A 23,747-nucleotide genomic window follows, 5' to 3' on the forward strand; every position below is an offset into this window, starting at 1 on the left:
CTGCACCACAGGGCGGTGGGCACGATGGAACAGCCTGCCCAGGGCAGTGGGCACGGCTCCGAGTGCTGGAGTTCAAGAACCATTTGAACACCACTCTTAGAATTAGGCTTTGAATTTTGTGTGGTGCTGTGTGAGGCCAGGAGTTGGACTTGATGATCCCCGTGTGTCCCTTCCAACTCAGAATATTCTATGATCCTATTCTATAATTCTTTGAAATTATGAAGCCAAGATCAGATTAAAACATTTTAAGCAGTTGTCAGTGGCCACTTCAACCTTTTTCTTGGGTAAGGTGATGATAGGTAGAAAAACTAAAGTGAAGGCCATAGAAACTTGTGTCTCTGCTTTTTCTGCCCGTGTCAGGCTGCCTTGTAGACTCAGCCCTTGTCCACAAAGACAGAACAGCGTGGGTAGATCCAGAGCAGCCCTCTCATCCCACTAAAGCTGTAATGACAAGGAGTTTCTGGTGCTGAGAGCTAAATATGTGTAAGAAATAGGGAAGCAGAGGCATTGCTGTCAAGATGCAGGGGAGGTCTGAGTCAGGGAGAAGACAGTAGAAGTCTTTTTTTTCTCTCTTCACAGATGAAAAGGACTTCTTACTTCTCCATCATATGACTCGATCATACCTTTTCTCTAACATAGCCAAAACATTAATTTTTCTCAACAGAGAAACACTATTCAGATGATTATTTTCTGAGTATTAAAAAAAAAAAGGGGGGTGCTTGTAGCAGGTAATTAAAATGAACAAACTACTTGTGGAAAAAAAAAAAAAGATAAAATGCATTTTTTAAAAAGGGTGTATTTATTTCACAACTTCTAGCTTCTGAATCACTGGTGACATGTTCATGTTTCCTGGAAGGAAGAATGTTTTTCTGGTAACTTGCTGTTTAGAATGGATTTGTTGTAAAATACCAAACAAGTGCAATTAAAATTTGCTTAGGACAAAATACAAGTTCTGGTGATTTTTGATTTTTCTGTTAGCTCCAAGCGTTGTTTATCAATGAACCAAACAATTGCTCCAATTGACTCTTCTAAGACAGGAATTTTATAAGTTGCATTTCCCTAGGCATAATTTTGAATCTTCAACAAGCATTTTAATAGTAACTATTAAAAGCCTAAGTGCTTTGAGTGAAAAAGTGAAAAAAAAGTCCAGGACATTCCACAATTTCGAAAAAATGTTTCTAAAGCTCTACAGTGGTTTCTATTGTAAAAAATAAAAAATAAAAAATAAAAATAAAAATAAAAATAAAAAAGCAATAGAATTTTAAAATTATCTAAAATACATATGAACTTGTATGCATATATACAAGGTGTGTTATTTTATACTTACACATTTTCATTTCATGTAATAGACACACACTGTCTTTCTTCTAGGACACATGGCCTTTCCTCTTTTTAACAAGCACAATGCAAGCTCTCTCTTTTGTATACACACATTCACATGTGTGCATACTATAACACACTGCATTCACAAAATGCATGTACACAATGTAATCTCACCCTCTCTAGAAACACAAATAAATATTTCTTAGCAAAAGCACAGGTACATACATCTGCACAATGAAATCTTTGAAACTCAGAGGCCCTGAAAACACGATTTTCTCTCTCTCTAATAGTACTGTTGTTCCTTTTCCTAACACAATGTAATCTCTCTCACGCTCACTTTCTTTTATACACACAGACACACAAACGTACACATACAGTGTAAGCTCTCTCAGAGAGTCTCAGCTACAGTCTACATTATTTTCAGAATTACTTTCCACCTGATATTTTCATCTGTAGACTCCATCATTCACAACTACTCAAATGCTTGCAGAGGTGGAAGGATGCAGATGGAAGGGAGTCCTTGAGCATACAGATGCCTATGTGCTCACACAAAGAAGCCTTTTCTGGCAAGACTTTATTTTACAAAGAATATGTTTTAAGTAACACTTTCACTTTGGATGCAGTATTGGTTATGCAGTGTTTCTTGTGATGATATTACTCCACCACCAAACTCAAACAACTTGATAAAAAAAAGTCTGCTAGATCATAAAAACATATTATTTCCATGTTCCTACCACTGTCACATATTTCATTGATACACTGAACGACACTTGCTGCAAGCAAATTACAATATGCAGTTACACCGATATTCCCTGTGACATATCACACAGTGTAGGCCCTAGATATCAAAGGAAAAAAAAGAAAGATGTATAGAGGAGGTTCCACCTCCACTTAAGCTATTATTACTACAACAAAAGTCTACACTTAAATCTCTTGTATTAGCAGGATTGTTCTAATGGGAATATTAGATGAATGTCTGCCTTTGTGAGCTTCTTTACACAATAGAGACTGATAACAGTAAGAATTAGGGGATGCACTGAGCAGTTCTCTTGTATGTCAATGATTCAGAGATGGGGAGTTTGATGACAGCTTTGGGGGAATTCAGCAAAAGTGAGTTTCATATTCTCATTCTGATTTCCAGTCACTAAATTAGGCTATAACAAAAAAAAAAAAACTAAAACGAAAACACTGTAAAGGATCAGGAGTTCGTCAGTGATGCTAAAGACAAGCAAAAAAGGAAGTTTTGCAGGGCTATATTGGGCTGCCAGTAATTTTAATACCTCCATAGGGGAAGTTATAAAGGAAAACTGAAGAGGAATACAAAATATTAAAAATAAATAAATAAATCAGGAAACCAGATTCAAAGGTATTGTCTTAGCTTTATATATGCACTCTTAGTCACTAACATGCAGTAACTTGATAAAATCCCTGGGAAAATGCTACTTCTAGGCCATAAGGGGGATTTTGGCCAAGAATTTGGGCCAAAGGATCAGGTGCTTAAAAAGCACCTCCTTGGAGACATGGGAAAGGAAGTACCTTTGTGGAGCCGAAACACATAGAAGACAGGCTCCACTGAGTGCTTGGATGAGCAAAAACATCTGTCATATTACCAGTAGAGTCTAAAGGAGAGGTTTTCCTTTCGTAGTTTATGATAGTGTTCAAATTAACAATATCTTGCTTTGAGAACCTGTTATCAGAGCAGAACCTTATGACTCCCAACAGGAAGCCTGCTGAGCCAGCACCAACTGTGACCACAGGCAACTGGAGTGGATGGATGTAGGCAAATAATAGGAGACACTGGATCCCATTTTAAAGGGTGAAAACCCAGAGCTTGAAGAACTGCACTCAGGTGTGGTGGGAATGTGGTATCTCCAGCTCCTGGCAGTGAGATCTGCGGATAGTACATGTACGTTGTTACAAGCACTAAACAGGGCATGTGAAACATCCATGCCTTGCAGTCTTCTGGCCTTTGTTAGCCTGTAGTCCTACGGAAAGTCTAAAGTAGTGGTTTTCTAACAGCATCAGCCCAGCATTCAGCTAACTCGCAAATATCTAAACCCAAGCTTATGACAAAACTGGACTATGTCTAACCACTTTTGACAAGACAGAAATTGACTCTAATCTACTGCAGGAAGCACACATCACCACAGAGCTTGCAAAATCCATACAGTGAGCGTTAATGTCAGCCTCTTTCTGTCCACAGAATTGACAGAGCAGGAGCAGATGCGCTGCAAACTTCCCCCACACACCACATACTCATGCCCTCTGAAATAGATGCCAAGTGACCACGATCCTGTCTGTAAGGCTGTTTATAACACTGGTGTGCATTAGAGGATAAGAGAGCACTTCACAAGCAAGACTCAAGCTCACTCAGCCCCTGAAGGGCAGCAGCATCACTAAGCCCCTTTCTACAGTGAGAAATTCAGCTGTTGCATATAGCAAACACAAGCGTAACATGGCACATGAATTTCTGACACTGTGGTCTTTGCTGCTCTGTCTCCTTTCTTGAGATATGTGATAACCACCTGGTATCTGCTGCATAGAAAATATTCCCCACAAAATAGACCAAGAGACTAGCTCTGCTGCTCTCAGCAGCTGCAGACTTTTCTCCTTCTCCCTGACAACATCAAATATCCTGACACTGGGGATCCTTGTTATTTTGAATGTTATTTAGATGTCATTTCTGCTGCTCTGCCACTGACCTTAAAACCCTACGTGCTGATCGCGAGAGATATTTATTTCTCAGAATCACCTTCACAGTGCTAAGTCTCTGAGGACCTGCAGGGGAAAGTCACTTGTGGGCTAGCCAGCTCACCTGGAAAGCTGTCTGTTTAGCATCTCCTTGTGGTGTCTTGGCCAATGGTTTGTCACTAGGAATAAACCATTTTTGTGCATAGCTGATCAGAGTTTGCTACAGGTCGCTTGGTCAGTGGAGCTGTTGTCGCTGCCATATTCCTCTCAGTTGCTTCCTGACCTTGCTGTTCCTCCAAGTCTGAGCAGAGGCCTTACTGTCAAACTTTCCAGGTAGAGCTTAATGTGGTTTCCTGCAGTTCTTTTACCTTTATCTCTAATGAGATTGACCCACAGAGGCCATTCCATTGGTATTCAGGAAAAAGCCACTAATCAAGCTGACAGAAAGCCATGTGACAAAGATTCTCCCTTTCTGTCTCTCTATGTTCCATACTTTCTTCTTTTCTAATGAATCAACCCAGTTATCTATCTTCCTGTCACAATAGCAGTTAAGCAGCACTTCAATATTTCTGAAATAGAAACAAACGACATCCTCCTTTCTTTTTTCTTTTCCAAGGCTGTAGGAGGAATTGTTCAATTAGTTTTTAGGTGCCGTGATTTGTTTGCTTGTTTATAAGCATACATGTGAGTGGGTGTTTTATAGATGTGTGTGAAGAGCTCAGTGGATGGGGCTAGGCTGAAGAGCCAAGCCAGATTTTTATTAAGGAGAGTGGCGAGATGCATGACCTTCCATGGCTGATGTAGTAAATACCTCCACAGCACAGCCCGTGTCAGCAATCCAATCTGTCTGCTGCTTTTAATTCAGCCCCACCAACAAATCTGGGCAGTTGCCATGGAAGGAAGAAACTTAATGGGGGAAGGAGGAAGAAAGAGCAGTAATTATTTCTGACTTGGTTGCTTCAAGATTTCTGGCCATGATAAACAAGATAGCCCCCATTGCTAACTGAACATCAAAAAGGAGGCAAATAATGTAGAGAGCGTCAGTACTATTTATGAGGCCAAAATCTATGGACGGGGAGGAAAAGAGCTTTGGGACACATAGGGTTCTCTTCGGTTTGAAGCAGCAGTGGAGCAAAACACTGTGTAGATCTTTGCAGAAACTTTTGACATTGCCAGTGCTCTGAGATATAACAGAAGCAATTTTTTTGGACAATTTGCTCTTTCAAAAAATAATTTTTACAAAACTTCTCTAAAAAAACATTTATGCCATCATGTACAAATATCCCAAAATATTTTGCTCCCATCAATGACATACTCCAGTGGCTCCTAACAACCACATCTAGTGGAACAGCTTTCATCCTTTTAACAGCTCTTCCTTTCTCCATGTGCCATATGTTGTGCGCAGATTCCATAAATAGAGAGAGCCGAAGGCAATATTGAGGGTCTCCTGCCATTTTTTGAAGCTAACTACTACTCAAGGGATAAAATAGTATCAAACATGATGTCAGGACTTCTGCAATAACAGGACATGGCAAAAGAAAGCATTTAAGTTGGGAGAAGATATTTCCAGCATTGATTCACTGGGAGAGTGTTACCCCTATCCAGATTGCACGGCCATTTGGGGACTTCATATAATTCTGGGATGACTGTTTTGAGATTTTACAGTAAGTGCTATGAGAAGAAAAAAGTCTCTTTGTTCACCCTAAGGCAGTCTGTGTCTAAGTTTGTCCAACTGCCTACCAGTCTTTTGGCAATGACTTCTGGCAGATTTTGTCTCTAGCTGCTACTAGAAGAGTAGTGGAGTCATTACTGTAAAGACCTTTCTTAAAAGTATGTGTACATGGGAGCTGGAACAGAAGGGAGAGGCAAAGGTGAGGTACTGAGTACAGAAGAACTCTGCATTCCTACTATGCTCATTTTGCAAGAATATGATATGAAAAGAAAAGGAAGACGAGGGAATTGCTGTCCTAGCTGGATGCACATTCTAGGTGCCCACAACACAAAAAGACTTCCTCCTTAGAAGTAACAGCTGATTTAAGAAGTGCTTAACTTCGGAAAGCAGAAAGGAAGAAAATGTATGTTCTAGCTGTGGCACAGCTGCAATGAACCATCCTGAAGTCATTATAGTGCCTCAGCATCAGGACATCAGTGGAAACTCACTGCATCTCTGTGTGAGATTGGCTTCAAAATCAAGCAATGCAAAACACATATATGTAAATACGTATGTATGTATGTATGCATATTTATAATCTGCATTCTTTTCATTTCCTTGCTGGGTTTTGAGTCCTCAGATTTCACATGGCTCATTCTTCTAGTGTTGTTTGCAACTCTGAAAACTAGAAGCTCATATTTACAAAAGTGAAATCTTTTATTATCATGTAATCCCGTGATTCTAGTGGCTGGGGATTTTAAGAAACAGCTGAAGTATCATGTAATGCACAGTGGTTGACACTGCTGTTCCAAGCATAGGTCTGTTACAATCTTTCTGTTAATGCACACTTTCCCTTCCATATATCATAGACTTCCTTAAAGCTGTGGATTCCTGGAAAAGCAGCAGGAGTTTCATCCAGCATTTATCTTAAAGATAGACCTTTATGCCAGCACTGGATGACATACTTCTCAAATGACACATGCCAGAGTGTCTCTACTGTCCCTTCCCAAGGAAAGCAATGCTCCTTTGAGGAGAAGGCTCTCCCTCGCTCTCTCTTTCTTCTCCTGTTATGCTTCAATAAGAGAAAAGGCTGCATTTTCCACCAGTTAAGCTTGCAAATTTCTTGGCAGACAACAGACAGATCTCTCTGTTTGCTGGCCCTTCTGTGACCAACTCAAAGAATACAAACAAGTGATGAGGCAGATGCTAAAGATGGTAAGAAACTACAGTGTAAACAAAGGCTCTTGTGAGATGATGACAGCACCACCACTTGACTTCTGCAGACCAAAGGCAGAAGTGAGAGCAAAATGGCTCTTTCCCTATCCCACTTGGATTCCCAGGTAAGATGGCTCATAGAATAATAGAATCATAGAATTGTTCAGGTTGGAAAAGACCTTAAAGATCATCAAGTCCAACCACAACGTAACCACACTACCCTAACTCTAACAACCCGCCGCTAAAACATGTCCCTGAGCACCACATCCAAACAGTTTTTAAACACATTCAGGGATGGTGACTCAACCACCTCCCTGGGGAGCCTATTCCAGTGCTTAACAACTCTTTCAGTAAAGAAGTTCTTCTTAAAATCCAACCTAAATCTCCTCTGGTTCAACTTGAGGCCACTTCCCCTCATCCTGTCACCTGTAACCAGTGAGAAGAGACCAGCCCCACTCTCACTGCAATCGCCTTTCAGGTATTGAAAGAGAGCAATAATGTCTCTCCTCAACCTCCTCTTCCCCTGATGAACAGCTCCAGTTCCTTCAGTCGCTCCTCATAAGGCATATTCTCCAAGTCCTTCAGAAGCCCTGTTGCCATTCTTTGGACCTGCTCCAGCACCTCAATGTCCTTTCTGCACTGAGGTGCCCAAAACTGAACACACTACTTGAGGTGAGGCCTCACCAGAGCTGAGTACATGTGTATATGAGATTCATAAAGCACAGCAACACCTCTCCTTTGAGTACCCAATACTGTCACAGAGACCAAAAAGCTGTGAATCTAGACCGCATTACTAGTGTTCACCTGGATGTTTGATCTTCACTATTTGCAGCAAAAGCAAACAATGTGAGACGATGAGGCAACAGACCTCTTGAAAAGCATGTATGTCCAGCTCCCTGTAACCCAAGAGTAGGGAGAAAGTCAGAAAACAGGCAAACGACAGCTGAGTGAAGCGCTGCCTACATCTCTACTCCCCTTCCCTTCCCAAGCGGCAATCAAAGGAGTGCTTGGAAGAAGGCAGACTGGCTCCCTGATGTGAGAGCCCTGCTCATAAAACTCAATTAAGTGGATTACAGATGAGCTCATTCCCAACGGTGGGTCACATTCCATTAGAGGTAGGCTCGATGCCAGGCGGACTCAGCTCTGCTCGGATGGCAGGGCAGTCTGCCCCATCGTTTACCGACTCTGCCTCTGATCTCACCATAGCTTGCAGGATTTCCTGCACCATGTCCTACCACTGAATGGCTGGCTCATTGCTCACCCTTGCTCACTGTCCCTGTGAGATAATCAGAGCTAGCATTAGGTCATGAGGAAGGATGGGGATGGGCAAGTTCTCTGAACCCATGTTGTCTTGGAGAGTAGTGTGGGAAGGGAAAAGCAGAGGGAGAAAGAGTGAAGAGGAAGATGAGGAGAAAGGGGAGATGTCACTGAAGAAACAGGGGAATACAGAAAGCACCAGCCCCATAAACTGCATCAGTGGTATTTTACGTAAAAGTGAGAGTAATCAGAGCTCTCAGTTCACTAATCCCAAAGGATTTTTCACAGCATAGGTGTAAGATTACAGTATAGTCTGCTGTATGGATGTATATATTCCACTCACAGACACTGCACTCCAGCATTCATTAATGGGTGCGTGTTTGTATATTGGGAACAAAGAGTGTCAGAGGTGGATTTATGTGTGGGAATAACTGTTTGGAAGCGAAAGCAGGGAAGGGAAAAGAGAAGGTGAATGAACCTGTGAAGGGTGAGCATGTGTGGGCGTGAGGGCAAGAGAAAGATGGATGAATGAGTGTGTGGGTGTGTAATATATGGGATGCAGCAAGTCAAATGTTATAAGCACCTGCAGGCATTTTGCCAGATTTGAGACCTATTTTGACTTGCCTTGTGCATCCCACTTTCCTGTTCACTGTTTGCAAACGTTCCTGGCAGCGCAGCTTAATTTGTACAAATAGCAACCGACCGACAGAGAGCCAAATATGTTGTGAAATAGGCAGAGGAAGAAGCAGTTTTCTGTGCAGATCCAAGCAGCAGGGGCTTGGTACCATCTGGAACCTACGTACCACGTCCCAGGAAAAGACCTAAAAGGGAGATTGATTTAGTTATCTCCCCACCACTTGCCATCCCACGTGAGGAACAAATACTTCAGATAAGTTGCAGAGTGAGACATGCTGTCTGGACAGTGATCCTCATAGGACGTGGGACCCACACAGCGCAGGCATCTGCTATCCTGGCACAGGGGACCTCAGTATCCTCACAGAGAGCTTTTTGCTTTATCTCAGAAAGGCTGAGAGGAAGACAGCAGCCTTATGTTTCATTACCTTGTATGCGACAAGTGAATTCCATTTGGCAGTAGAAGGCATCAGGTTTCCTATCTGTTTTACCACCAGTTTACTGGGCAGTTTTGGACAACTCCACTCACTTTCTGCACATCTGTTCCTAAGCTAAAAAAAAAAAACAACAACCAAAATCTAGCAGTAATGACGTGGGCGTGAGATTTCTTGATGAAAAGCACTGTGAAAGGCTCAGGTGGTACTGTTCTTCTGCACTAGCAGAGAGTCATTACTAAATCTCTTGCGTGCTCCTTGGCAGCAGTATCCAACTCTGAATTCCAGGATCTCTAACTCTAGGCTCTCTAATCCTGCTGCTCCCTTCAGCAGATCATGACACGGGTTCTAGCTTTCTCAGGACTTCCAGTGTAACAGGCAGAGACCATAAGAGATAGTGAGAGATCACTCAGTCCCTCTTGCGTGTCCCAGATTGTGCTTGCTACTCTCCCCTTGGCAATATCACCACTGCTTGCATGTTGTGTGTATTAGAGCCCAGTATAGACAGGACACCACAATACTATGGCCACACCCTTCCTCACCCAACTATTGCTCCAAGTGAATACAGAGTGATGTAGAGCAGCCAAGAAGTCAGACCCGCTGTCTTTTAATTCTGCTTTTCCCTTACTTTCTGATGGGCTTTTCTTTACCAGCATCACTCTATCAGTTAACACTGACACAAACATTTGCTCCAAAGTGCTGTGTGAACTGTTCAGAGCTGCCTCACTCCAGCTGGTCTTGCTGCAGGTTCTTGTAATGGCTGACAGTACAGTGCTATATGTTACTGCCTGTGTGCGTGAATAAGCCAGTCTTTTCATTTCACCTGCAACAGAGACAGTGACCTGTCTATGCAAACAGCCCCCTCTCCCTCTAAGTAGAGGCAAGACAATACATTGCATCTCCAGGGTGAAAATCAGAGATGCTATCTGGGTGCCAAACCACTATGTATTAAAAGGATTTTTCACCTTAATAGTATATCAGGTCCTGTTCCAAAAGCTACTTTTGAACCACAGCCAGAGATGATGTGGTTCTCTCCAACGTGTTTTTCTTCTGCCTCCACCCTCAACCCACCCCAGCACTTTTTGCTCCACGAATGTATTTCAGTCAATAAACGGCTTAAGGCACTGCTTGCAAAGAGGATCTTTTGTGAAATACCACAGGTCTGCCTTCTAAACCTTTCAGCTGAATGAAAATAACTGCTGTGGTTGCCACAGCACAAGCTACACAAATACGATGCTTGTGTTTAATTACACTGAGTGGCTGAGGCCACTGCCTTACTTTGCTCTGGGATATGTTCTTCTGAAAAGCAGCCAGGTAATTCAGCTGCTGCTGCCATTCCCGTAGTGCCTTGGGAAGGGAACAGGCTTGACAGAGAGTGGAATTTCTGCACAGTTAACTATGGCAAGCAAACCTGAGCTGAGGGTCTCAAAAGATGTGGCTACATCAGACAGTACAGAGGTGGAGTGCCAGCTGTGGTTGGTGAATTCTAAAGAGTGTACATAAAGTTCAGTTGTGAAGTAAGGACTTGAGGGACTAGTTCTGTGCAAGAAGAGGAAACAGAAAGAAAATGAACTTGGAAGGGAAAGAAGATTATGAGATGCCAGTAACCTCAGCCCTCATAAATTTACACATCTTGGCCCTTCTCTGAGCGATGCTGCCAGCCTGGCTTTCCATTACTCTGACAGAGTTGACACTAGTGTCAGAGGCATTTCATTACCTCATGCAGCTACTGCCTAATTTGTATGTGCCTAGAGTTGGCCATGGATAGTTCTGCCCCGTATAACTCCAGAACTGGAAAAAATACAACCACCTGTGCACAGATTTGAACCCCTGTGAATTCTACTCAGGAACAAGGTTGATTAACTTCAATGCCATGCTATGTTAATACGGCTAATTTCTTTCCACAGTTCATGTCTCTGCATGGGTAAACACAAATATACCAGCTCATCTGGTGCACATGAAGTACCCACAGTACAGCACTGATCTGCCTATATGAACATGCCTTGTGTAGCCTATTCATGAGTGATGTTTTCATCTCCATGGGCAATGTCTTTTGCAGTGCAAGCAGTTCTTGGACTCAAAACCTCTCTCATCTTCAACAAATTCCTCTCAGAATGCTTCAGAAATCTTCCACTACTAAAGCTTGGCTAAAATCAGCCAATCTTCACGTGACTCTAGGGAGACCTGGATAAAAGAGAATCCAGAGGGCTGGGTATTTATTGCTTGGTTTGTTTTTCTTTCCTCCCAGTTCAGCACCCTTGTATGAGAACTGGTGAATAGACAGTCTACACTACAGCTAGAGCTCCCTGCTGCTGCATTCAATTTTACAAGACTCTTTTTGGAAGACACTGCCTGCAATGGACACCAGTGTGCACTTGTGATGTCCATCTTCTTTATGTATAGCTAATAGGTAGACACTTGTCTGATTTCATCTTGTTCATTTCATGGACATATATACAATTCTCACACAAATTGTGATCCTTGGCTTCAAAAGGTAAAGACAGCTGCATTTAACCCTCTGGCCACACACTGCAAATCCCTGGGCCTGGCGCTTTCATTTCCCAGAAAGATGCTGCATTGCTCGGTCACCATGGTGATAAACACTTTTCTATATAGTAACAACTGTTCTGAACTCTGGAACTCCAGTCTGAAGATGAAGCCAGCGTATTGACACAGGCAGTCTGTTTTGCCTGTGAATCCCAACTGCAGCTCTGCAGCATCTCAGCCTCTGCTGTTCGCCAAGCACCTTCCTGCACCCCACCACATTTCTGAGATGACCTGGCGCACCCTTGGGGCACCGTAGGGGCTGCCACCAGAGGAAGCAGCTGGGCTGACCTCCTAAATATTTGATAAGGAGAACGGCTGGTGTCTTTACCAAGCCTGCCGCATGACAGCTCCTTGGAGGATGCAGTTGCCTCCGCCCTGCGCCGCCATCCCTCCGCCATCTCTCCCCGCCCCCATTCTCCCTCGCGTCTCCGCAGACGACTCCCCTTCCCCCGCCGCAATCGCCATGGAAACCGGCCCCGATCAGCTGCCGGCTGCGGCCCGGCCGCCGCGGCGCCGCCGGAGAAGGTGGTGGAGAGAAGCGATGGCCGCAGCGGCTGCGCAACCTGCCCGCAGGGGCGGCCATTTTCTGACCGGTCAGCGAGAGGGGGAGCTGATCCAGTCCTCCTGTCTGAGCAGGCTGGCGTGGGACATGGAGGGGGGGCATCACACTGCAGCCTGTGCTTGCGTGGTTGCCCCAGTCCTAAAAGAGGAGGCTTAGGTGTGTCCCTTGTGGGGAAGGGACTCTTAAAGGTGATCTAGTCCGACTCCCTGCAATGAACGTGGACACCTACAGCCAGGTCCGGTTGTTCAGAGCCCGATTCAGCCTGACCTTGAATGTCTCCACGGATGCCCGCATCCACCATCTCTCTGGGCAACCTGTGCCAGTGTTTCAGTGCCCTTATTGTAAAGAGCTTTTTCCTCAGATCCAGGCTAAATCTGCCCTCGTTTAGTTTGAAACCATTTTCCGTTGGCATGTGACCAGGCATCCTGCTAAAGAGTCTTCTTTCTTACAGCCTCTCTTTAGATACTGAAAGGCTCTCCCCAGAGCCTTCTCTTTTTCAGGCTTCACAGCCCTGGCTCTCTCAACCTGCCCTTCTAGGAGAGGTGTTCCATCCCTCAGATCGTTTTTGTGGCCCTCCTAATGGGAGGACTGTGTAGCGCACCCTCTTCTTTACAAAAGTTGTCAGCACTCCACTCAAGCCCCTCCCGACCTCAGTTCCCTTCATGCAGTTCCCATGTGCTCCAACACAGACAAATCTGATCAAAGCTTCCAAAGCAAGAGTTGTGCCACACAGCAGAAATGGGAAATGGCTCTGGAAACCCTCACAGAACCCACAGCACATCCTGTAGCAAATCAGCAGGTCCTCCAGTAGACTCCTCTAGAACTAGCCTAGTGGTGCAAATGTATCTCAAATTATGTCCTGAAAGTGGGTTGAAATAAAATAGGAAATTCAGCTTTTGTGTCTGAGTGTACTTTTTTCCGCCTTTCTCCCAGTTACACCTTCCTGGCTAGCAAAACATCATCTCCAGTTTCAGCTCTGAGAGATTCATGGCAACTGGAAGGTCAGAGTATGTTCCTAATTTTGAATTTATCCATAATCCTATCTTGATCTAGCCCTAAACACATCTTCTTCTCTAAGAAGCTGTCTTGGATCTCATTCTGTTCTCAGTCCCTAATTATGTGGCTGCTGAAATCTTTGCCCAATTTTGCTGTAATATTTCACAGTGTCCCCAACTAGCAATTATATGCCAGAGATCAAAAGAAGCGTTTCCTCATACCTGTACACTCTGTCTGAGACTAAGATTTTGCCTGGGTATGTGAGGCAGCCCTATTGTCTCAGCTTTTCTAAATCAAACTGGTGTTGACTGCCTGTTGTCCTCCAGCTTTCCCTCCCTGCATTTTCCCTATAATGATCTCTGCCTTTTACCTTTCTCCAGCATTGACTGCAGCTCAGAATCTTTTTTTGCTGTTGTCCTCCCATGCCTCAACACAAAGAGTTCACTGCCCAATATGACACAGTGCAGACACATCAGGTGCTGTTTGGCTTCACCCAAGGAATGTCTCCTTGACACTGCTGTTAGTAAATTATGAGATCTGATGCCTGAGTGTTAGACGCAAACCCCCTCAGCTGTAAAATGCTAGGTGTAGTTGCTAGCAGCTCTCTATTTTCTGCTCCTCTCGTATTTTCGTATTACACTAAATAAATATGATCCTTCCTTCTTCCCTACTAGAACAACCCATTTATCCAGCGCTTAAATATATAAGTAATGAAGGTGATAGAAGTGCACGCTAATGGAGCATTAAGGCTGTAATTTAAATACACACAGAGCCTAGGCTATTCACTCCTTGTTATATGATGTTAGGCCAGTTCTCTAGCTCCATGGACAGAGGAACAATACACATCACAGGGAGGTGAGTGCTGGGAGTTGCACTGAAGTCTTCAAGTCTGTTGCTACTGAGGTTTAGATACATATCTAAATCTCATTCTATTTTGTCTAATCACAACTGCTGCACCTCTTCCTTTAGAATGAGCTCTTCAACAAGGCATCTGTATTTTTATTACTCTCCCAGCTGACCACAACAATGAAACTGCCATTGCCAGAAGAAGCTCTGGTTGGCTGAACTGCGACAGCCATTTGGAAGCCACCCAGCTGTGTAGCAGCTATGTAACTAGCTAAGCAACACATTGCCTCCAGACAACAGACCTCATATACCAGTACTGCTAGAATCCACCATGAAGTTCATTCTTCAGCTTATCAACAATGAGAGGAACGAAATACAGCATGAAAAGATAGAGGAGGAAATAGATTGGGGGGAGAATGAAATTAGATTCTGCTTGGCCCTCAGAAGCCATTAGGATGAGGAGGGAACATGCAAAGAAAAAATCAACCAATTACAGAGAATAAGAATGGGTAGGTGAAAGTAAACCTGTTCTCCATTTCAGCATGCAGTTTTTGCAAGTACACCCTAGTGTGTATGCTAGACTATCTCAGTCCCTTGAAAGACTTGGCATGTAACATATACCATAACTAAACTTGTGCTTCCCAGTGCCTTCAACTGCCACTCCATTAATTCCAAAATCTGAGAAAACAAGGTTCAAAGGGATACCAATACACCTCGTTGTCTGCCTTCCCTGCCACTCCCCAGGATCAGCTACCAAGAAATGCCCACACTGGTAACTGGCATTGTTTTCTTCATTATAAATGTAGCGAAATTGTGAGATATTAATCAAACCATCTGACAGTCTGGGTGGTGGGATTTATCCCAAGTGTTTGTACTTAAAAGAATGAAATATCTCCTTCAGGGACTTGGAACCTTGCCTATTTTCAGGCTTAATTTGCCTTCAGCCTACTGCAAGGAAGGGAAGGTTAGGATGAAGTTTCACCTCTTCAAATAGGTTAGCTGTGTTAGTCTGTCACTTATGAGTTTGGAATCCTCCATACTTTGTACCCAAAGATTAAAATTAGCACAAAACAAACCTCTGTTTTTGCTTTGTACAGACTAAATTTGAAGAAGTGAAATCAGTAAGTACAATGCCTAACTTAAGCCACCTATATTAATGTTTACCTGGCCTGCATGTACCTTAAATAGTGGGAAAGTGAGAGAGTCTCCTACTGCTAAACTTTGTGGGATGAGGAAGGAGATGAAAATTGGGTTAAGAGGCAGAGAAGGGCACAGGTTGCTTAATAAGGGTCTTCTCACAGGAAGGAGGTCAGCCAGAAGGATGAAGGTCAGGTTGGCTTCAGGGCTTTGGGACAGCTTTCCTGGCAGAAGCAAACTAAGGGCAGAAGATGAATGGATCCCACCACCATTACACAAGCAGCTCCTTCTCAAAATTCAGAATCAGCAGGAACAAAAGTTAGCATACACCCATTTTTAATTAAAATTGTGTTGGATTATCTCTTTTTTACAGCAAGCTCCGTCTCAGTCGCAAAACAGGTTTAGACTTCAAAAGTAACACAGTGACACCTGGAACAGAATATACTACAGAGACCAATCTTTACTTTCAGTGGTGATTCACAGGGGCAAATGAGGACAAAATTAATATATGTAGGGGAGAAAAACTGACATTGCTGTGGAAACCATTTCATTTCATGACATTTTAAGTTTAAACTGTAAATTCCTGACAATGAATCAATGTACTTTTGTGTTATTCTACTGTTGCAGCCAACCCAGAGTGGGCCTTGATGACAAATACCTTCCGTGCTATCTCCATGCAGCAGTAGACCCTACTGTTTCAGCCAGAATGCCTGTAGTGGCAGTATATGCTTTTTGTGGTTCAGCTAGGACTGGGAAACTTGATCTCATACACTTTGTCAGCATGAATTATGATTTTATTATATTACATTGTTTCTTGGCGTTTGCCCATACACCACATGACAGCCTGAGCAAACGTAGTACAAGTCCCTCTGCCAGAACATGCAAGCACAGGGGCAAAGTTATGGTTGTTGTGAGACCTCCTATCTCTGAGCCTGTCCAATTTGGTCATGATTGACATCTCAGCTGTCATGTTTCATCACTGTAAGTCCCCCCTTCCCTGCCTCATTCTTCAGACTTCAGAACGTTGGTGCTTGGTCCTCTGTCTGCTCAGAGGAAGCACCATGACCTACACGTCTGTCCCTGACCTTTAGCCTGATCAATAAAACTACAAATTGGTCTTTTCTTATCCTCGGCACTTTAGTCATAAAATCCCTATTGAGATGGAATGAAACACTGAACTTTATGTCTCGGCATCATGAACATATTTCAAGGCGGGGGAGAGAGACTGGCAGTATTTCAGCCATTAAATATACAACCCTCTTTAGTTCACTCACTCTCAGTGCAGCAATCTTGCATTTTATATTTGAAACTTGTAGAACATCCCTGTCAGTTCAATATTTATATATTTTTCCTAAATATTCAGGAACAGAGAAAACCCTGCATCCTTTACCAACTCTTCTTTCCACCACATTCTTTCCTCCTTTCTTGACTGTCTGCACTTAATGTTGCTGTGAAAAGGGATGACTGGCTTAGGGTCCCCGTAAAGCATCCTATTAGGCATAGGATGCATCTCCATTGCATGGAGCAGGGTGTTCATGGGGAAAAGAGGGATAATTTATCTCTGTGAGGAGAAGGTTTGAAAGGAGGGCAAATTAAAAAAAAAAAACAAAAAACAAACCCAAACAGAAGTTTTTAACCCCAATTTTGATGCACTGTTGTTGCTATTATTTCTACTATCAGATATTTTGCCACGGTCACTGCCTAAATTGAATCAGGCAGCACGCATGGATGTTGGAGAGCACAACCCAGTGTGCTCATCTCATTAGACACTGCAGCAGTGTCAGCAGACCTGAGCTTGTACTTGCACTTCTGCAATAAACAGTACTGAGTCTCAGGGAGTTGAGCCTGGCGAAACACATAAGGACTCATTTTTAAATACCAAGAGCCTTTATCAGAAAATCAGAGAAGTCCTAACATGGTGACAGAGGTATTTAGTGTCATTTTACACTCACTGCAGAGCAGTACAGTGGAGGGAAGGAGGCTGTACTGTGCACTTTTGCACACAGCTTGCATGATCTATTCCATTCTCTTTACAGTGAAAAGGCTGGTGAAGCCACATGACTTCTTCATGCTGGTGAGACAGTCATGTGTTCAGCATGCACAGCTGCCAGTAAGACTGGAAACCATACTTTCTACTCAGCTGCATCGCCATGGAATGGCCCTGAATAACCTCCTGTGTCACTTCAGGGCTTTAGCTTACAAAATGAAACATGACTGTGAATCAGAGGAAGGAAGAGAATCATTGCAGGCTCTCTTCGGATTCTTTTTTTTATAGTTGGACCACTCCTTATGCCAGGAATACTTGGCATCATGTTCATCCATCCTGAAAAACAGAAAGCCAGATGCAGTCAAAGTGTAAACTGGAAGACCAGAAGCCTTTCAGTCACTGAAAACTCAGGAGAAGTGGTATGAAAATAGCACTACCTCCAATGTACATCATCCACACTAATGTGTGCTAAATAATACTGCCGAGTCTGCAAAAAATACAGTTTCCTGCACCTAAGCTTGGAGAAGAGGCCAGAAATGCTGTGTTGGAATCACATCACAGCTCATGTGCAAGGCAGGCAGGTGACATGTTCAAAATGGAGAAAAGAAACAGCTCCTTTACATAATGTGCAGTTAAGCTCTGGAGTACCTTTCCTCAAAATCTTATGGATGCTCAAATTCTTTTGAGTTCCCAAAGTAATCAGATACCATCCTGGAAGAAACAAACATCTGAAGCTACCTGATGTAGCTCTTCTGCTGGATTATACAGGGAATTTTTAAGCCAAAACTTGCTGGATGCTGAGAAGTGGAGTATACAAGAAAAGGGTTGTTATTACATGCTGGCCCTGCTTCATACTCTTACCAGGGCTCCAACTGGCCACTACTGGGGGCAGTTTTCCAGGGTATCCTGAATGGTTTCTTTTGCTATAGTGATTATGATATATTCTTACATAGCACAAGCTGAGGCCAGAGTCTTCTGTGTTTACACACTTGGGAGGGAAATCCCAGCTCTGGGAAACAGGTCTTTTCCAAGTCTTCGAGTCACATCAGCTTTAGTGACATCAGATCTCTATATATCATTGCTGAGATGACACTTCAATCTTCATCCCTGCTTACCCTTTATTTTGCCTGCCACATGATCTTGATGCCATAACAGAGACTGGGTGTTTAATGTACATTGTGATGCCTTGCAACAGGACTCTTTCCTCAGAAAAGCTGGATGCTGAAAAAAAAATAGACAAAAAGATACTACAGAACAGGCAGTGAAAAGAAGCTGGGAAGAAGTCACTCCTGTTGGAGCTGCTGGAAAAAGCAGTTCACAACTCTTAATGTCAAGACCTATGTATGCCGTGTCACTCAGTCAGTTTTTTTGCTATTTTCTTAAATGCTTCCTGATTTCAGATGAGTGCCCCTTCTTCTAGTGAAAAGCATGAGGATCCAATGATGGACAAGAAAGAAGATCAGCTTTTGGTGGTGTGTATAGCTCTGTATCACTGTGTTCATCTTTCCTTCTGCAATGCCATTATAGGCCATAGGAGGTAAATACTTGGAAGATAATACACCTTTAGGGATCAGTCTGAGCTGCAAAGTACATTTCAAACATACCAATGTCCACCCACTAGTTTCCTCTTGTAGTCCATTCTTTCCAGATGATGCCAGGACTGATATAGCTGAGGCCTTTCAGGTAACAAATTACTGCAACAGTGGCATGACTACATCATGATTTTAGTAGAACCAGGATTTCATACTCCAGCTTCTCAGTATGTTGGCTGATAGTGTATTTGAGCATGTAACTTGAAGTACTCCATATGACATTCACTACGCTGCATACCAACAATTTTGTATTGGAATCGATTTAGTCATTCTGAGATCTTTATTCATATGGTTGAGCTGTGCAAGGAATAAATGTTTCCAGTGCCAAATTCAAAAAGAATATATTTGATTGTAGACTAGAGGGTCTTCTTTGGTAGCAGCGCTGGGAATTTATAGCAGTTTACCAAATGCACAAACTGTGTGTGTGTTTTAATCTCTTATCGCTATACTAAACTGCTTCCATAAATCTTAGGCCTAATGCTGCTTTTCAGTTACACCAACACAAAAGCAGTAGCTTCTATAGTATTGTAAGACAGAAAAATTTCAGAAGAATCTGTTCCCTTCCAGTCTCAGTATTTCTGAATGTTCATCATATCTATGAGTAGAACATATACACACTCCAGATTAGTACTTGAACAAGTTTGGCCCTGCTGGAATGCAACTGATAGTCACTGACTATAGCCAAGAAGGGCAAATTCTAAAGATCCATCATTTGAGATGATTTATGTGACAGTTATTGTTGTGGGTTTGGGCTGTTTGCTTGTTTTGTTTTTACAGTATATTGCTGGTCAACTCACAATATGTGCTATAGTCAGAGCTGTGGATAAAATAGCAAGTTCACAGAGGAAAAATAGGAAAAGAATTTACACTTCATTTTTTTGTCTCTCCTGCTTTTAATACTCGAATGCCAAAATATGTTTATTGTATCCTAATCTACATCAAACTGTCTTACAGGAATATTCATTATTCTTTTATTGTCAGCAAAACACATTGAAAGAGGCATATTAAACATCTGGCCAACATACGTTTATGTGGCCCAAATGGCATATTTAAGTTCTGCAGTATGTAAGAATTCCTTTGGAAAAAAAAAAAGTCTTTGCTTTGGGAGAGAACCCACTGAATACAAGCTGATATAACTAAGGCAACGGTCTCTGCATGAGACAATGGATAGCTTAAAACAATGCCTGAGTAGTGCAAACTCCTGTACTCAGCCATTAATCTCAGATTAAGTCTAATGAGGGCACTTAGACAGTCAGAATTAACTAGCTTGCTGCCAAGCCCCAGTAACTGATAAAGAGACACACTTGGGTGAAAACTGAATATGGCCAAAAGTAGGAAATGCAAAAGAAGTGAAAGGAGAAGGGAGTAGAACTAAAAACGCAGAGATTTGGGAGGGATAAAAAATAAAGGAAGTGGGCATGTTTTCATCCCCATAGAGATCTCTCAGCGAAGGGTGCAGTTGGTGGGGTGATATTTGCAGCTCACAGAGTTGTGAGAGCAGCCATAGCTCTTGTGAGGTTGGTGTGAGGCTGCCTGGGAGGTAAATTCCCGGGCATCAGGTCACAGCCCTGTCAGCTTGGGTTTTCAGCCTTGGACAATTTTCCTGCTGTCAATACGTTTTAGGGTGAGAATGGTAAGGTTTGCAACAGAGCAATGCAGTGCAGTGCAGAAGGAGAAGGAAGGAGGTCCCAAAAGCTGAAAAGAAGGAGAGCAGGAGAAGGATCGTTAGTACCATGGGCAGCATCAGCGTGATGGAAAGGATAATAGATTTCAGGAGGAGTGTGAGGAAGAGACGGTGGCAGTGGGATTTTGAAATCTATGAGAGACCACAAGCAGGCCATGGGGTTTGTCTCCTCTCCTCCAGTTCACTCACCACCTCTCCTCCTGGTGGCCTTTACTCCGTGGAATACATGGGCTCCATTTCCAACTTGCTCCATTTCCTACATCCCACAAACATCTCTCTCTACTTGAGCATCTTTCTACTCACACATAGTTTCTCCGTCCTATTTATCATTCATCCCACTGAGCACAGTTCCTGTTACAGAGATTGCTGCCACAGGGATGTGAACACAGGGCCAGAACTAGGAACACAGAAATGGTGGTGGAAGGTGAAGGAGATGCAAGTGCAAATGATTGCACCATTGCTGGCAATGTAGAGTGTAGCAAAGGCAACATATAGATAAGGGAGCCCAGGCACCTACTTATCCTTCATAAGTCTTCACCTTAATACTACTGTCTAACTTACAGGGGTCTTAAATCATTTTAATATGTCAAGTGATGTAGCAATTGACAGGGGAAGGTGTGTTCCTACAGAAAACACAGTTCACGGGGCATATGTGAGTGTGGGAGTACCTTAGCAGTCAAATTCCCCATAGCAGCTGCCACCTCTCCTGCAGGAGAGCCTGCTGTGAGACCCCAGCCTTGGGCACAGCTGGCTGGCAGACAGGCAGGGTGCAAAGGGGAGAGTGCTGGGAGTGCTGAGCAGGCAAGGAGGGAGATGCAGCGGCTGTGCCAGGTGGCAGGAGGTGGGGTGAAGCAGTGGGGAACTGATGTGTTGCACGCAGAAGGTGCACCAGCTGGCAGAGCTGACAAGTCCTGGTCTTACCAGGCTGAGCAGAGCACAGACAAACCAACAAAGTGGAAAGGGACAAGACTGAGATTGAGGTCATATTCACCGCACAGACATGTAATTTCCACCACATGTGATAATTCTGCACCTTTATTCAATGTAAGAGTTAAAAGACTTGGAAATAATCAGCAAGAAAAAACCTTGGATCAGGGAGCACCCAATGAGAAAAGCTCTGTTCACTTGTTTTATTCGATAGTAGAGGAAACCTTGTCTTATTTTAAACTGGGATGGCAATACTGCAGGTCTTGTCACAGGCTTTAATCTCTTGGCTTTGTAAATTTCTACAGATGTGTGCCCACTTTACAAATTTAACTAGTGCAATAGTCTGTTCTGGACTAACTAAATATTACAGTGTTGAGTTTGGGTCTAATTTTCAAAAGCCCCACCAAATGGCTTAAAAGGTTGCATCATATTTTCCAGAGTAACTTCAGCACTTTGAGATCAAATTTCATCAGTAGTCGATTTCAATTGGGCTCTCAGATCACCCTCTGTACTTTAGGAGGGTTTGTTTTGTATTTCAGAAGCATTATAGCCTGAGTTAAGAATAGGGAGGTCTCGGATTGGGGGAGTCTTGAATGGGAGAAGTCAACGGGTGGTGAGAGAATGGCTGCTACAGAAAGGAGCACAGGACATCCTAGGTTTGGTTTCTTTGGGGCAAATTAAAAGGGGAATACAACGATGATAACAATAATAAGAGTAACAACAGCACCGATAACAAGGGGAGGGTGAGCTTGCTGTCAGTTGAGTTCTGGTAAATTGAACCACAGTGGTGCTGCTGCCCTCAGCTGCTCACCGGCTCCTCTGCCAAAGCAAAGCCGATGGAAGGGAAGCATGCCTGGATCAGCAGCTGTCCTTGCGCAGCCCACAATGGGCTGCAGCTCACATGTGCTATGATGAAGCGCTGCTGTCGAGCTGCAAGCATGCATTTCCCAGTTTTGCTCCAGCTGGCAGACGGGCTGGGCAGGGAGAGCACCAGTATCCCATCGAACCCATAAAAATCAGAGCTCTTATTTCGATCCACATGAATGAGGAGCTCTGTGTCATGCCTGACTACGTGACTTTCCCATAGGATTGTCACACTAATGGCATCTGAGAGGCTCTTGGTTGGGCAAAGCCCAGAGCAAATGAGCATTTTCAATGTAACAAACGAGCAACATTGTGTTAACTCAGAAGAATAGGGCAAGTGTGTTAAGTTCTGTGCTGTCTCAGGTCATAACCCCAGGCTGGTGCAGTGACAATGCGTTGCACCCTGTCCTGGGAACAGCCATCAACCCTGTCTTGGGGACACTCTTCCCCAGCAGCCAAGGCCAAGCCCTGCCCATTGCCGTGCCTGCAACATGTCCACTGCTCTTCCTCTCCGCTGAAGCAGCTGTTGCTAGGGAACTGCTTAAAGTTCAAAAGACAGTGCAGGATGAGAGGCGAGCAGCGACTGAAGGATGGCAGGCCAGACTCTGGCGGATGGAAGGGGCAGAGGAAGGGAGGAGGGGGTTCTGGAGAGAAGGAGTAAAGGGTGGGGTGGGAATTCCTTCTCCCCCTGACACAGAGCAACAACTGCCTGCCTCTTGCAGCTGCCCTGGGTTTTAATATACCTGGAAAGGGGCAGGTTGTGTTTCTTTCTTTTGATTTAGTGTGCTTTCACATTACATGTTGTACTTAATTTAATTATCACCCCTTCTTCCATCACTTTCCTCTTTTAATTAAAAGAGAAAGTGTTATTTTCACCTTTCCTTTACTCTTACAGATCATTATTCTTTTCCACTGAGGCACTTAAGCTGTAGAAGCATTTCATTTTATAAATTCTGATTAAAAAAAAAAAAACAATAGCTTGTTTTCTCTTCGTGCTCCAAATTTTCCTTCTTGGAGATTTCTTCTTGGGAGCTGACAGATGATCTGACTGTGAAGCATCAGGGTTATACAACTATTCACCATCCAGAGCTACCTAAGCTTGAGTCAAGATCCGCTTTGTTCATCTAAAAGGTGTTTTTCAAAGCCAGCTGAACCCAGCGGCAGGTCATCTTCACATGAAACTCGCTCTGCTTTAAGCTTCTTATTGCTAAAGCACTACAAATCGCTGCTGGCCTGTAGCTCACCTGTAAGAGATGTGGCTCACATTTGCATCCTGTGACATCTGACCGTCCAGCAAAGCGACCGAGCACTGTTCGAGTTGGTATGGATCTCTGCATGGGTCCAAACCACGGTTCAAACACCAGCATTAAGTACTCACAAAGATGCTCCAAGGTCCCTGTG

Source organism: Meleagris gallopavo, chromosome 1, assembly GCF_905368555.1.
Source record: "Meleagris gallopavo chromosome 1, MGAL_WU_HG_1.1, whole genome shotgun sequence".
Lineage (NCBI taxonomy): Eukaryota > Metazoa > Chordata > Aves > Galliformes > Phasianidae > Meleagris > Meleagris gallopavo.